The sequence below is a fragment of the Ambystoma mexicanum genome, chromosome 2q, assembly GCF_040938575.1.
Source record: "Ambystoma mexicanum isolate Mex_15411 chromosome 2q, UKY_AmexF1_1, whole genome shotgun sequence".
Taxonomy (NCBI): Eukaryota; Metazoa; Chordata; class Amphibia; order Caudata; family Ambystomatidae; genus Ambystoma; species Ambystoma mexicanum.
In genome coordinates this window covers 830002388-830015625 of record NC_090924.1, presented here as the reverse complement: position 1 = coordinate 830015625, position 13238 = coordinate 830002388, and positions in this window count along the sequence as shown.

The following is a 13238-nucleotide window of genomic DNA, read 5'->3' as shown; positions in this document are numbered from 1 at the left end:
CTATATATGCTCTTTTTATAAAAAGTTCTGCGAAAACAGACACATACTTGGTCTGGTAATTCAGCAGATGTGTTTTGACACTTAACTATTTCTTTTTTGTATGTGTTTCTTGGGAGGGTGGTGTTTGTGAGGTTTTATATAATGTTTTCTGAAGTCAACTTCTGTTCCAGAGTATTTACTTTGGATGTGCTCTATTTCTTGAAGGATTTCTTTGGCTGTTCCATGTAGGAGAATGTTATTTACATTTTGCAGTTCTAGAGAAGGATGTTTTACATAGAATATCCTATGCACAAGATTCCATATAACTGAATGGCGTGTTGCTAACATTTTGATGTGGTGGAAGGTGTTTTTGCAAGCAGTTCCTAAAATGCAAACTAATGAATGTCTTGGAAGTCCAGTGTTGCTGCACACTGGACAAGAGTCCATGGTTTGTAAATTTTACATTTGACTTTTGTCTTTTAGGTTCACATAGTGATTGAGGAATTATCGTAAAGATTGTAGGGATTGTTGACATACTTTGCACATTGAGCTGCATGTCCATTTTGTTTTTATTGTGTCAAACACTGGACGGTTTGTTTGGGTTAAAGGAACGTTTGGTTTCTTTTGCCATAATGATGTCTCCTACCATTCCATACCCTTGGCCATTACTGTCTATGGCCATTTTTTTGTTTCTCCTTGTTTTATAAGCCTCTGCATTGAAATATGGTTCTGTACTACTTGTGTGAAACCATTCAACTTCACAGAAGTTTGAAAAGTTGTCTATATCGACATTGTGCATGTTTAGAAGTACTTTTTGTAAGGTATTAATTAATTTAGTTAGTGGGTTCTTCTGTTTAAAATAAATATAAACAATTTTCTCTTTAGTAGAAAAGCGCTGTCGATTAGAACTTCAAGGATTACTCTACTGTGGTCATTTTTATGTGTAGGACGTGGCTTTTCAGCTTTTGTTATAAGATTGTGAAGAACTCTGCGGTGTAACATTTTTTGTAACATACATTTTTTTAATTGCTTTATAGTGGATATGTTAACACTGGGAGATATATTGTTAGGTTCATTAGTAGGTCTGCTTTTCTTTGTACATGTTTTTTTTTATTTTTAGTTTCTGGAAGATGGGCCTTGCCTTTTTTAGTCATGGCTGGTTTATTTGTGTTGAGTGATGTTACTAGCTCTTTAATGTTAATGTTTTCTATACATTGTTTTAGAGGTGGATGAATATATGGCTTCCTTTTATTGTTATCTGGTCTATTTTTTCTTTCTTTTCTATGGAGTTGCTTCTTAGTAGGCATTTTGTTATGTCTGTTGGGAAAAAGGCAAGTTTGGATTTGAAAGTTGTAGAATGTGTATGCATCTATGGTGTGTGGGTGTTATTTATTAGATGAATAGAGTGTTGTTTGATTGTGAAGTGGCATAATAGGTGTGTCTGTGTGGAAGTTTGGAAAATAGTGGGTGTTGTAATGGTGGTGCTGAATGGTAGTACAAAGAGTGGTTAGGGGGTAATATAATGAGTTAGAGTGAAATACATGTTGATTGGAAAAGAACACTATGGGTTAATATATAGAGGAAGCATATTGTTACAATATAGAAATACATGGTACATTAATGTACTTACTTTGTAGGATGTGAAGAGTATTCTTTTTTCAGCACTTGGTTTTGTCAATCTTCTTTTTTCCTCTAATTGTAAAAGAAAGTTAGTAGGCTTATGTACTTTTGTAAACCAGGTTGAGTTAATGAAGTTGTGTCATGGATGGTGTGCTAAAGTGTGTGAACTATGTTGTTAGAAGAATTGGAGTCTAAGTAGTTTTGTTTTGGACCTTGAAAGTCCAGTGTTGCTGCACACTGGACAAGAGTCCATGGTTTGTAAATTTTACATTTGACTTTTGTCTTTTAGGTTCACATAGTGATTGAGGAATTATCGTAAAGATTGTAGGGATTGTTGACATACTTTGCACATTGAGCTGCATGTCCATTTTGTTTTTATTGTGTCAAACACTGGACGGTTTGTTTGGGTTAAAGGAACGTTTGGTTTCTTTTGCCATAAAGATGTCTCCTACCATTCCATACCCTTGGCCATTACTGTCTAAGCCTCTGCATTGAAATATGGTTCTGTACTACTTGTGTGAAACCATTCAACTTCACAGAAGTTTGAAAAGTTGTCTATATCGACATTGTGCATGTTTAGAAGTACTTTTTGTAAGGTAATAATTAATTTAGTTAGTGGGTTCTTCTGTTTAATAATAACCTAGATGCACTTTTTCCTCGCGTGCATATTTGCCTTGTTGAAAGGCAAATATGCACGCGAGGAAAAAGTGCATCTAGGTTATTTTTTTGCTGCTGGTTTTAATAAAGGAAATGCTAGGTTAGTGATGGAATGTATTTTTTATTCTGTTGGAGTGTTTTTAAACAATAGGGACATTATGGGCCTAGTGGTAATGCAATCGTGGATTGTTGTTGTAGAGATTGGGAAAGAATAGTACTTTATATGTAAGGTGAAGTGTTGAAAAAAGATACTTTGGTGGTATACAGATATGAGTGAGCAGATGGAGAATGGTGGTAGTGTAAGGGATGTAATGAGTGAGGTTGGAAAGTGTGACATTTACACCGAATGAAAAATTGCAAATGTTATGCGTTTAAAATCTTTTCTTTTTAGGAGTATTTTCATGAACGTTAAGAAATGCATAGGTGTATTTATAGGAGCTCTGTGTAGAACTTTTGTAAAAGAAAATAAAAGCAGATGGAAAAGATTTGTAGCACTTGGTCTGCGTACATTTAGTATGTTGGCAGTACATGTATACTTGCCAACATAATCTATTCCAATCTGTAGGGGCTTATTTAGATTAGCTTTTTGTTTGCATTCTAGGACTTGTAGTTCCACTTTTCCCCATTATAAAACTTATTATACTTCCACATACCAAGTGCCACTGAAAAATGTTCTAGAAATGTTTTGCATTAGCTTTTTCTTTCTTTTAGGAAAAAGTTACACACAGTGCTGCTATAAATGCGCATATGCATTGTTTTACTTACATGAAAATGCTCCTAAAATGAAACATTTTTAAATGCACAACATTCTAAATGGGCGACTTTACTATGTTTTTGTAAGACTATGGCTCACATTCAATGTCCACATATTATTGTTGTGCATTGTGGAGGAAATAGTTTGGGCTACGTTACTCAACTATCTATGAAGGTTGCATTAAAAGATATGTTGCAAGGCTTAATGGAACTATTTCCATGTGGAAAGATTATTTTTTCACAAATACATTGAAGGGAAGTGTGGAGATGCCCACATGTGTTTTGTGCACAGCTAGAAGAAAGTAGGCACCATGTAAATGAAGGGTTATGTGCTTTCTTGAATGGTGTAGGCATGACATCTTTTGAAAATTAAAAATCATGTTGGATGGTGCAAACAATTTTTGGAGTGATGGAGTGAATTTTACTGATTTTGGGAATCGGATGTTTCTTGTAAATATTCAAAATGCACTCAAAGTTTATGCGAAAAAGATGAACAGTGCATATGAAAACATTTGTAAGTAGTTCTAGGAAATACACATCAGAAAAGCAAAAAGAAAAAATTCAAAACTGAATAAAAAAACATTTTTTTAAGGAGCCACCATTCTATGATAAATGGTTTCAATTAAGTGTAAACCTGCCCAACCCCTTCAATTGGACTTTCTGTCTGCAGAGATTGTGGTATTCTGCCGACTGCACATGCCACATCTGAGTCTTTTGGATGTCTGACATGGAAAGGGGGGTGCAGAGACTGCAGGAAGTGGTGGATGTCAGTAGACTTCAGGGATAAGCCAATCAGGTTTCCTGGATGCGGTGTACAGCAATAGAGGGTAGCAGGAGTTTTGTTTGGTGAGAGTGCTGAGGAGGCATAGTGTATGGATTTTGCGGGACTCTTGGATGCATTGGTTGAAGGTCTATTCTGAGCACTGTGGATTGTCTGAAAATCTTGGATTCAATGACTTTCAAGTGTCATGGTATGGAGTGCGAGAATTGAAGTTGGCGGACTTCCTCCCGTTTTGTGAGAATATTGTTCACTTGAAACCTCCAGACATAATTGTTGTTCACTGTGGAGGGAATAGTTTTGGCTACGTTACTGGAATTTCATTACAATTTTCAATGAAGGATACATTTTGAAAGTTGATGGAACTGTTTCCACATTCAAAAAGTATTTTTTGTTTGATTGCTTAGAGACAAATGTGGATGTGTTCAAATGTATTTTTATCAACAACTGGAAAAACCAAGGCGCAATGTGAATAAAGCTGTATGTGCTTTTTTGCGAGATGTTGACATGACATCTTTTCATAATGAAAACATTTACATTTGCTATTGTCAATATTTTTCAAAGAGATGGAGTGCATCCAACTGATGTGGGTAATCAAATTTTTCTGGAAAACCTTCAAAATGCATTGAAAAATATGGATTCAAGTCTTCGTTAGAAGTCGCTAAAAAAAAAAAAATAATAAATTGAAAAAGTCAAAAAGACAAAAAAATGCTTCTTTTAAGAGCCGCCATTATTGTGCAAAACATTATTTAAATGATTTCCATTCCCCCACCACATGCCTGGAATTCTCCAATTGTTTGCGGACTACCCTGCTTTCCGCAGACTATGCAGACTGCAAAGGGGCCTGTGATTTTGTTTTCAAGTTCTATCTGGCTCCTAAAAGAACCATTTTCTTTGTGTTGTTTGATTTTGTATTTTTTTCAGGGGAGGCAAGGTAAGGTGCTGAAGGGAGGTAGTGTGCACCAACCACAGATATGGAAGGGCAGGTGGACAGGGGAAGATATTGGACGGGCCTACATTTAAGGTGGGCATGTTGTTTCTCGTGCTCCTTGACCACAGCCTCGAAAGCACCATGAAATTGCTCCCCCTACAGATTGATGCATTGCAGTACAAACATAACATTGTAACCCTCAAAAGGTAACAGTGAACAGTGTTTTGTATGACATGCAAGGAAACCAGTGGGATCCTCTGCCCCAAAGGAGTACCATGTGTGGTAGCAGGAGCGGTTGAGAAAGATGGGGTATAGGAAGATAGCCGAGTTCTCCCTGAAAATTGAACAGCCTTTTTCAGAGCATCCAGTTGCTTGAATCTCTTGTGGCACTGCATTGAGGTGGTCCTGTAGGAATACAGCCCAGGTTTTCCTCAACTGAGTACAACCTTGCACTCAGTGCTTTTCACCTTGGCTGCCCAAGTCTTTGGTACACCGCCAATGGTGGTGAAACACTGCCACACCCATGGATCTCTCTGGGTACTGGAGACAAGCACTTCCTCTACCTTATCATCATCTTTCTCTTGACCCTCATTTGTAGCTCTATGCCTGTTCCCCTGTCCAGGCACTCTAGATGGTGGTGGTGGTGGCAATGGCTGGGTCGGAGGAATGGCCATAGCAGATGCCATTGATGCAGGATTCCAGGTAATCTCCCCAGCAGGTGTGTCCTGGTGCTCTCTCCTGATAACTCAGATTGAGAATGAGGAAAAGTAATGGGTGGGCCCCTTCAGAGGAACTGTCCGCAGACAGTCATGCTGTCAGTGGACTACCGAGTCACCAATAGGCCTTAGAACGTTTTAAAAAGTTGCCGGATCAAGTAAGAATTGGTCTAGGAGCTTTGGAAGGGTAACCTTTCAACTTAAAACACTCTAGATTTGCAGATAATCCAGTTTTAAACTGTCCATAGAGCTCAGACACTGTTCGTGGTAAGGCCATCACGCTGAATTGGGACGTACGTGGCCGTGACGGCCATCCGCAGACACCAATCAGGTGGATGAAGCATTGTGCATGCGTATAACATGTCCGTAGGACAGGCAAACTCTGTGCGGACTAATTAAAAATGCATCATGTGAAAATGGGGGCGCATGTCTGGGGGCGCCTCCATTTTGAGTGTGGACACCCCGCACAGTTGCAGTGTCCATGGACTCTTAATTGGACTTTTTAAATATGACAGAGCAAACACAAGATATTTATAGCATAAAACTTACATGTATTTAAGAAAGGGATGGAGTATCGGACTCGGAAACATAAATAGGAGAATTCGGAATTTCTGTACAATAATGATAAGAGGAGGAAGGGAGTGAGGTTTCATCAAAGCATCTTGTCATTTAAACGTTGGGAATTTGTTGGGGATGTTTGCTGCGGACAAGCTGGAAAGGTGCAAGAAGGGCAGTGATAATGAACACTTTTTAATCACATTATTTTTGACATAATTTAAAAGTTCCTTAAATTCACTAGTGAGTTCGTCCAATTTTGCAGACTACATTATGATTATGTTACGTACGATTAGGGATAGGGCTTCTCTTTGTGGCTGCTGGGTTTCTGCATAAATAAATTGGGGTGTTGTTTCTTCGTGTAAACTATGTACTATAAGAAAAGAAGATTTTTTATTTCAGTGAGGTATGTACAAATTACATTATTTATTTATATTAAAAGATGTATTATATACCATTAGAGATGTTATCATCACTCATTTCTTCTTTTGGGAAGTTTTCTTCGAACCACTCAAGTGTGTAAACAAAACCACCTGGCCTAGATATGTCAGTGAACAAAAACATGTGTCCAAGATATGTGCTCCATCAGTGATGTCATTAATAACATTTTTGTGATGTAATCTTTGATGTTCTGGGTGTTAGTCTTAGTAGTGCACAGTGGTGGTGAGAGTTATGGTTGCTTAGCTTGAGAAATACCGGAGTGGTGGACACCACAATGTTTACTCGCTTTAATTAAGTGTACAGATCTCTCAGTCAGTTTTATATACTTTTAACCTGGAGCTGCCAGTTCAAAACTGGTCCTATAGCACAAGGACCTCGATAAACCACAAACAAAAATAAGGCAAATTTGCCTTATTTTAACTGGCGCATCTCAGTTGGCCCCTAAATAGGGCTGAAAATTTACAGAAGTTTAATTTTCTCTCCAATATTTTAGTTAAATCAAAACATCGATTATATCCATGTGGTTTTGTCCAGGAATGTTTAATTCACATTCCCTTTTTTGCAGTAATATTAATTTTCCATATACTGTTTTGGGCGATCATGTTATGCCATCAATATACATTCTGCCAATGCATTTCGGTAAGAACCTTCATCAGGGCTGTACATGGGCACTTGATTACATCACCAATCTTATCATTGTGATATATTTGTCAATTTGAATGCATTACATGGTATATATACAATACATTAACAAATTCGCACATACCATTAGGTTTGTCCCACGAATATTCAATTGTTGCGCCCGCAAAAATAAATGAAAAACAGAAATTGCCATTTAGTTTCAGCGTTATGAACTCCATATGCATGGGTTATAAAGGACAGAAACGTGTCCTACCTGATCGCTTTGAATGCGCTATCTCTGTAATGTATTACAAGCCCCAGGGGCTTCTGTTCCTCTATTCCGTGCTGCAACGCTCACGGCTTAACAGCCACGTGTTTTTCGGATGCGTAGCGAAACGCATATGTCAATTGTGTCTCTGTTAGAGAAACAGATGATTAGGCAGCCATTCTCACATTTCTTATAGATCAAACGGCGAGTGTTCGCCAATGCTTACCTTGAGTTCCAGCGTAGTCCTGCCTTCTGCAGAGAGACATGCTCGCGCATGTCTCTGAGTTCTATTTAAAGGTTATCATGGAGACAGTAGCGAGGCGCCGTGGTCCAACAGGATTGTTGGAGCAAGTACGCCTTGCGCCCCACCCCCGGGTGTTAACCCTGGGGCGGGAATGTCTCCATGACAACCTCTGTTCCACTATGTGTGGGTAGCTGAGCTGTCAAAGCCAATCTCGTGTGGTTAACACTTCTTTCAGAGTAGCTATGTCATGGAGAGGGTAGCGAGGCGCCGTGGTCCAACAGGGTTGCCAGAGCATGTACTCCTTGCGCCCCACCCCCGGGTGTTAGCCCTGGGGTGGGGATGTCTCCATGACAACCTCTGTTCCACTATGTGTGGGTAGCCGAGCTGTCAAAGCCTTTCTCATGTGGTTAACACTTAAAAAGTGTTCCTGAGCTGGACGTCTCACAAATATCAGTGAGACGTCCAGCTCAGGAACAGACACGGAAAGAGAGTCTACTAACGTAGAAGAAGAGAATCTTCCAACAGCCTCAGGATATACAAGGCCCTGAGAAGCTTCAACAAGAGGAAGAACAGCTTTTATAGAGAACGGCAGAAGCGAACTAGAAGAGGGAAACCGAATACAAGGTTACAACAAAAGAAAACATTGTGATAAATCTATCGGCAAGGATATTGACGACTCAAGAACTACAGACACTACAAAAAGGCCTAAGTTTTGTGCCAACATATGACAGCACATTATTTGAGTCCAAAATTGAACTATATAAACTAATTAGAAAAATGAAGTTAAGTGTTTTTTAGCTAATTAGAAAACGAGGACACAGTGAACAAAAAAGAAGAAGATTTAAAAGAATTCAGAAGTAAGAGCAGCTTTATCCTTCCAATCAGCGTCCCATCAGTGGATATCTTTCAAAAACAAGTAACGAGGGATTTTGAAAAAATGCATTTTAAGTCTAAAACTGGACGCAATATGAAACCACATGAATTAAAATTAATACAAAATCTATATGGTGATCCAAACATCACAATAAGAGCTGCAGATAAAGGTGGTGGTTTAGTATTGCTGAATACGACGGACTATAATGAAAAATGTGAAAGGCAACTTAGAGACACGAATACCTATGCACTACTAGAAAATGATCCAACAACATAAATTCAACAAAATTTGGAGATCCTTTTGGATAAAGCAGAGGAACTGGAATGGATAAACCATCACACAAACAAATTCTTGACTAACTCATATCCACGGATACCACACTTCTATACTCTCCCAAAGGTGCACAAAGACTCAGTCAAACCGCCAGGCAGATCAATTGTTGCAGGAATAAACAGCATCCTAGAACCTCTTGGTAAATATGTGGACTACTTTCTACAACCTCTAATTCAAAAAACAAGTACATACATCAGAGACTCCACCCACTTTTTGCAACATCTGAACTCAACACCATTTGACTCCAAAAACATTTGCTTCACAATAGACGTCAAGAGTTTGTATACGTCAATCCCACACTATCTAGGTAATGAAGCTGTGGAATGGATACTTCTTAAAGCAGAAGAGATAAGAGCACAAAAAGAATTCATAATGGCACTCCTAGGAATCTGGATAAGATACATTGATGATATATTTGGGTTAGGGAAAGGCAGTGAACCATAACTACTTGAATTCTTTGATTACCTGAACAGTATAGCCACAAGAATACAGTTTACACATGAATACTCTCGTGAAAGTATACACTTCCTGGATGTACAAATCAGAATAACCAACACAGGATATCAGACCACCATTTTTCGAAAACCCACAGATCGGAATAATCTACTTCAACGGTTAAGCTTTCATCAACCGAGCCTCATCAAAAATGTACCATACAGCCAGATGCTTTGTGTGAAAAGACTAGTGAGTGACCCTATAGAGTACAAAAAGGAGTTCAAAGAAATGGGCAAGAAATGTCTAGACCGTGGATACATGAAAGAAGAAGTGACGGCAGCGGAAACACGCATAGCAACTCAGACAAGGGAACATTTATTGAAAACAAAAATCAAGAAGGATGATGAACCTCCCTTAGTATTTGTATCTAAATACTCAAGACAGAGCAACCGCATCAAATCTATCATTAAGAAACACTGGAACACAGTGACCTGTGACCAACGAGTAGAACATCTATTCAAAGAGGTCACGACATTCGCATATCAACAAAGTCATAATTTTAAGGATACACTTGTAAAAACCAGACCAGCACAAAAGAAGAAAGCTGCCAATAGAATTGGCACATTTCCTTGCCTAAATTGTAGCAATTGTGGCTACATTATGAAAGGTGACTCTTTGAAACATCGGTATACAGGAGAAACTATAAAACTAAAAAGCTTTGCAACATGTGACTCCCAGAATGTGATATACACTATAAAATGTCCCTGTGGTTTACATTACGTCGGACAAACTGTGAGAACGGCTAAAATAAGATGAAATGAACATAGATGCTGTATACGTAATAACAATAAAACTTCGCCTGTGGCAAGACACTGGCATGACAAAAAACATAACTTGGCACAGATTCGATTTGCTATCCTAGAAATAGTGGAAAAGAGAGATCCACACGAAAATTTCCAGAAAACAATGGATCAACGAGAAACTTTTTGGATCCACCGTTTGAGTTCCCTGATACCCAAAGGAATGAACGAGGAGATTAATTTTATGTGTTTTTTGTAATCAAGAAGTCCTGATTTTGTATAAACACCCACAGAAGCCACCATATTTGATAACAAAGTCTCAATCCCAATCATTGATGCATGAGACTGACAGATTTTGACACTTGGAGTAGTATTTATTTCTAGTTGTACAATCATTGCGTCTTTGATTGTCTAAAACATTGTTTGGGTGAATGTTTTCTGCTTGTATCTTTATATGAACAACTTTTATGTGATTTATTATTCAAATTATTGTGTAGGTGAACAATCTTTGGTTGCACTTATGCTACACATCTGAATATTTACACTTGTGCCTTTTAGATTTAAACCCACTGCTTGTAGCTCACAACATATGTACCCGTAATTGGTGTACATAGATACAATACATAATAAGCCAAAGGCTGTTAGCTTTGTGTACAATCAGCAAAAATTTGTTTGTGGACGCCAAATTGGTAAACAGTATATGGATTAAGTAGGAATGCAATTCATGCATTACTTAACACACGTATCCCACAAACTCATTTAAATGACCACATATTTAGATGAACAGACAGTGCATATAGGTTTAGACAAAGCTACTCCACGACAAGTGTTAACCACATGAGAAAGGCTTTGACAGCTCAGCTACCCACACATAGTGGAACAGAGGTTGTCATGGAGACGTACGTGCTCCGGCAACCCTGTTGGACCACAGCGCCTCGCTACCGTCTCCATTACATAGTTACTCCGAAAGAAGTGTTAACCACACGAGATTGGCTTTGACAGCTCGGCTACCCACACATAGTGGAACAGAGGTTTTCATGGAGACATCCCCACCCCAGGGTTAACACCCGGTGGTGGGCGTGAAGCGTACCTGCTCCGGCAATCCTGTTGGACCACGGCGCCTCGCTACCATCTCCATGACAACCTTTAAATAGAACTCAGAGACATGGGCGAGCACGTCTCTCTGCAGAAGGCAGGACTACGCTGGAACTCAAGGTAAGCATCGCCGAACACTCGCCGTTTGATCTATAAGAAATCGCTTGTTTCTCTAACAGAGACACTATTGACATATGCGTTTCGCTACGCATCCGAAACACACATGGCTGTTAAGCGTGAGCGTTGCAGCACGGAATAGAGGAACAGAAGCCCCTGGGGCTTGTAATACATTACAGAGATAGCGCATTCAAAGCGATCAGGCAGGACACATTTCTGTCCTTGATAACCCATGCATATAGCGTTCATAACGCTGAAACTAAATGGCAATTTCTGTTTTTCATTTATTTTTTCTGGTGCAACAATTGAATATTCGTGGGACAAACCTAATGGTATGTGCGAATTTGTTAATGTATTGTATATATACCATGTAATGCATTCAAATTGACAAATATATTACAATGATAAGATTGATGACGTAATCAAGTGCCCATGTACAGCCCTGATGAAGGTTCTTACCGAAATGCATTGGCAGAATTCATATATTAATGGCAACCCATGATCGCCCAACACAGTATACTGAAAATTAATATTATTGCAAAAACGGGAATGTGAATAAAACATTCCTGGCCAAAACTACATGGATATAATTGATGTTTTGATTTAACTAAAATATTGGAGAGAAAATTACACTTCTGGAAATTTGCAGCCCTATTTAGGGGCCAACTGAGATGCACCAGTTATAGTAAGGCAAAGTTGCCTTATTTCTGTTTATGGTTGCTTAACTTACCATAGCTGGCGAATTTCTATGGGTTTTCAATTTTACTTGTAACCATAACGTCCCTTTAACAATGTTTTTTTACTGAATTTCATAGGTTTTTATTAGTGCAACTTAACATACCGTCCCTGTAACAGTTTTTTCAGTGAGTGTGTATATATATATATATATATCATAGGGCAGCGATAGCCACCATATAGTTAAGGTGAGTCGGTGACACATAGGAACCCCTCACAATTCTATGGTTAATACATTTTGATTTTAGTAACGGATTTGACCGAAATGACGAAAGTGATTAAAAGTCTCCGGGCCCTCCCAGACTGCAAAGTTTCATAAAATGTCATTAAAAATTAAGAAAGTTATTAAGCCTCAAAAACATTTCTTTTTCCAAAAGTGCGTCCTACTTCCCATTCATTTTTCCATATACAAAAAAGGTCACTTTTTGCCATAGTCCGCAGCCCAAACCGCTGGATGGATTTGGACCAGGTCTGAAACAACTTGGGCACAAAGCATTCAAATTGTGCTTTGCTTGGTTTGGGGCTGTACTGTGCAGTAGTCATTTAAATATTTGACAGAGAAGGGCGTGTTCCCTTCCCCCCCATAACAATTAATACATCTCCTATGGTGCATTGTAGAATCATGGTTTTAAGAAATGAAATTACCTCCATCTGGTTTTTTTCTCAATGCGAGAGATATTCGTGGCTGTAGCCGAGGTATTGGGAAAATGAAATGCAGTAAAATGCTATTTGCTTGTAAAAAAACATACACATTCCTCCAGGGTAGAGGTGAGGAGATGGCTAGACTGTACAGAGTGAAATCTGGGAGTTGGGGTGACTAGGGACTGAGTTTGCAGCACAAACCTTTCCATAGCCTCTGCTATAGCCGCCATCTGAAAGCAAACTGCGTCACAGAAGCAGCGTATGTTATGGGGGTAAAGGGAGAGGGCAGGGGAGATGAAGAGGCCACCAGGGAAACAGGGGGAGCTGGCAAAGATTAGGGGGTTACTTGGTGAGGTGCCGGGGGGCAGGAAAGTCGTATTGCTGATATTCACTGCTATATTCAAGGCTACAACGGACTACGGATAACCCTAGGTATGTGTAGTTGAGAGCTCAGTACCTGCGGTTACATTTCTTAAAAGATATTCTTACAGGTATAGTGATGAAAACTCACTGGCCATAGAATACCATCAATGTCTTCCATTCATGCAGTAACCCAGACAGCCTCTGCTTAGCTTCATTGTGAGGAAAGGTTCTGTCTCCTCAGGCCATGTATCCAGACAAAAGAGTCAAACTTACAAGACTAC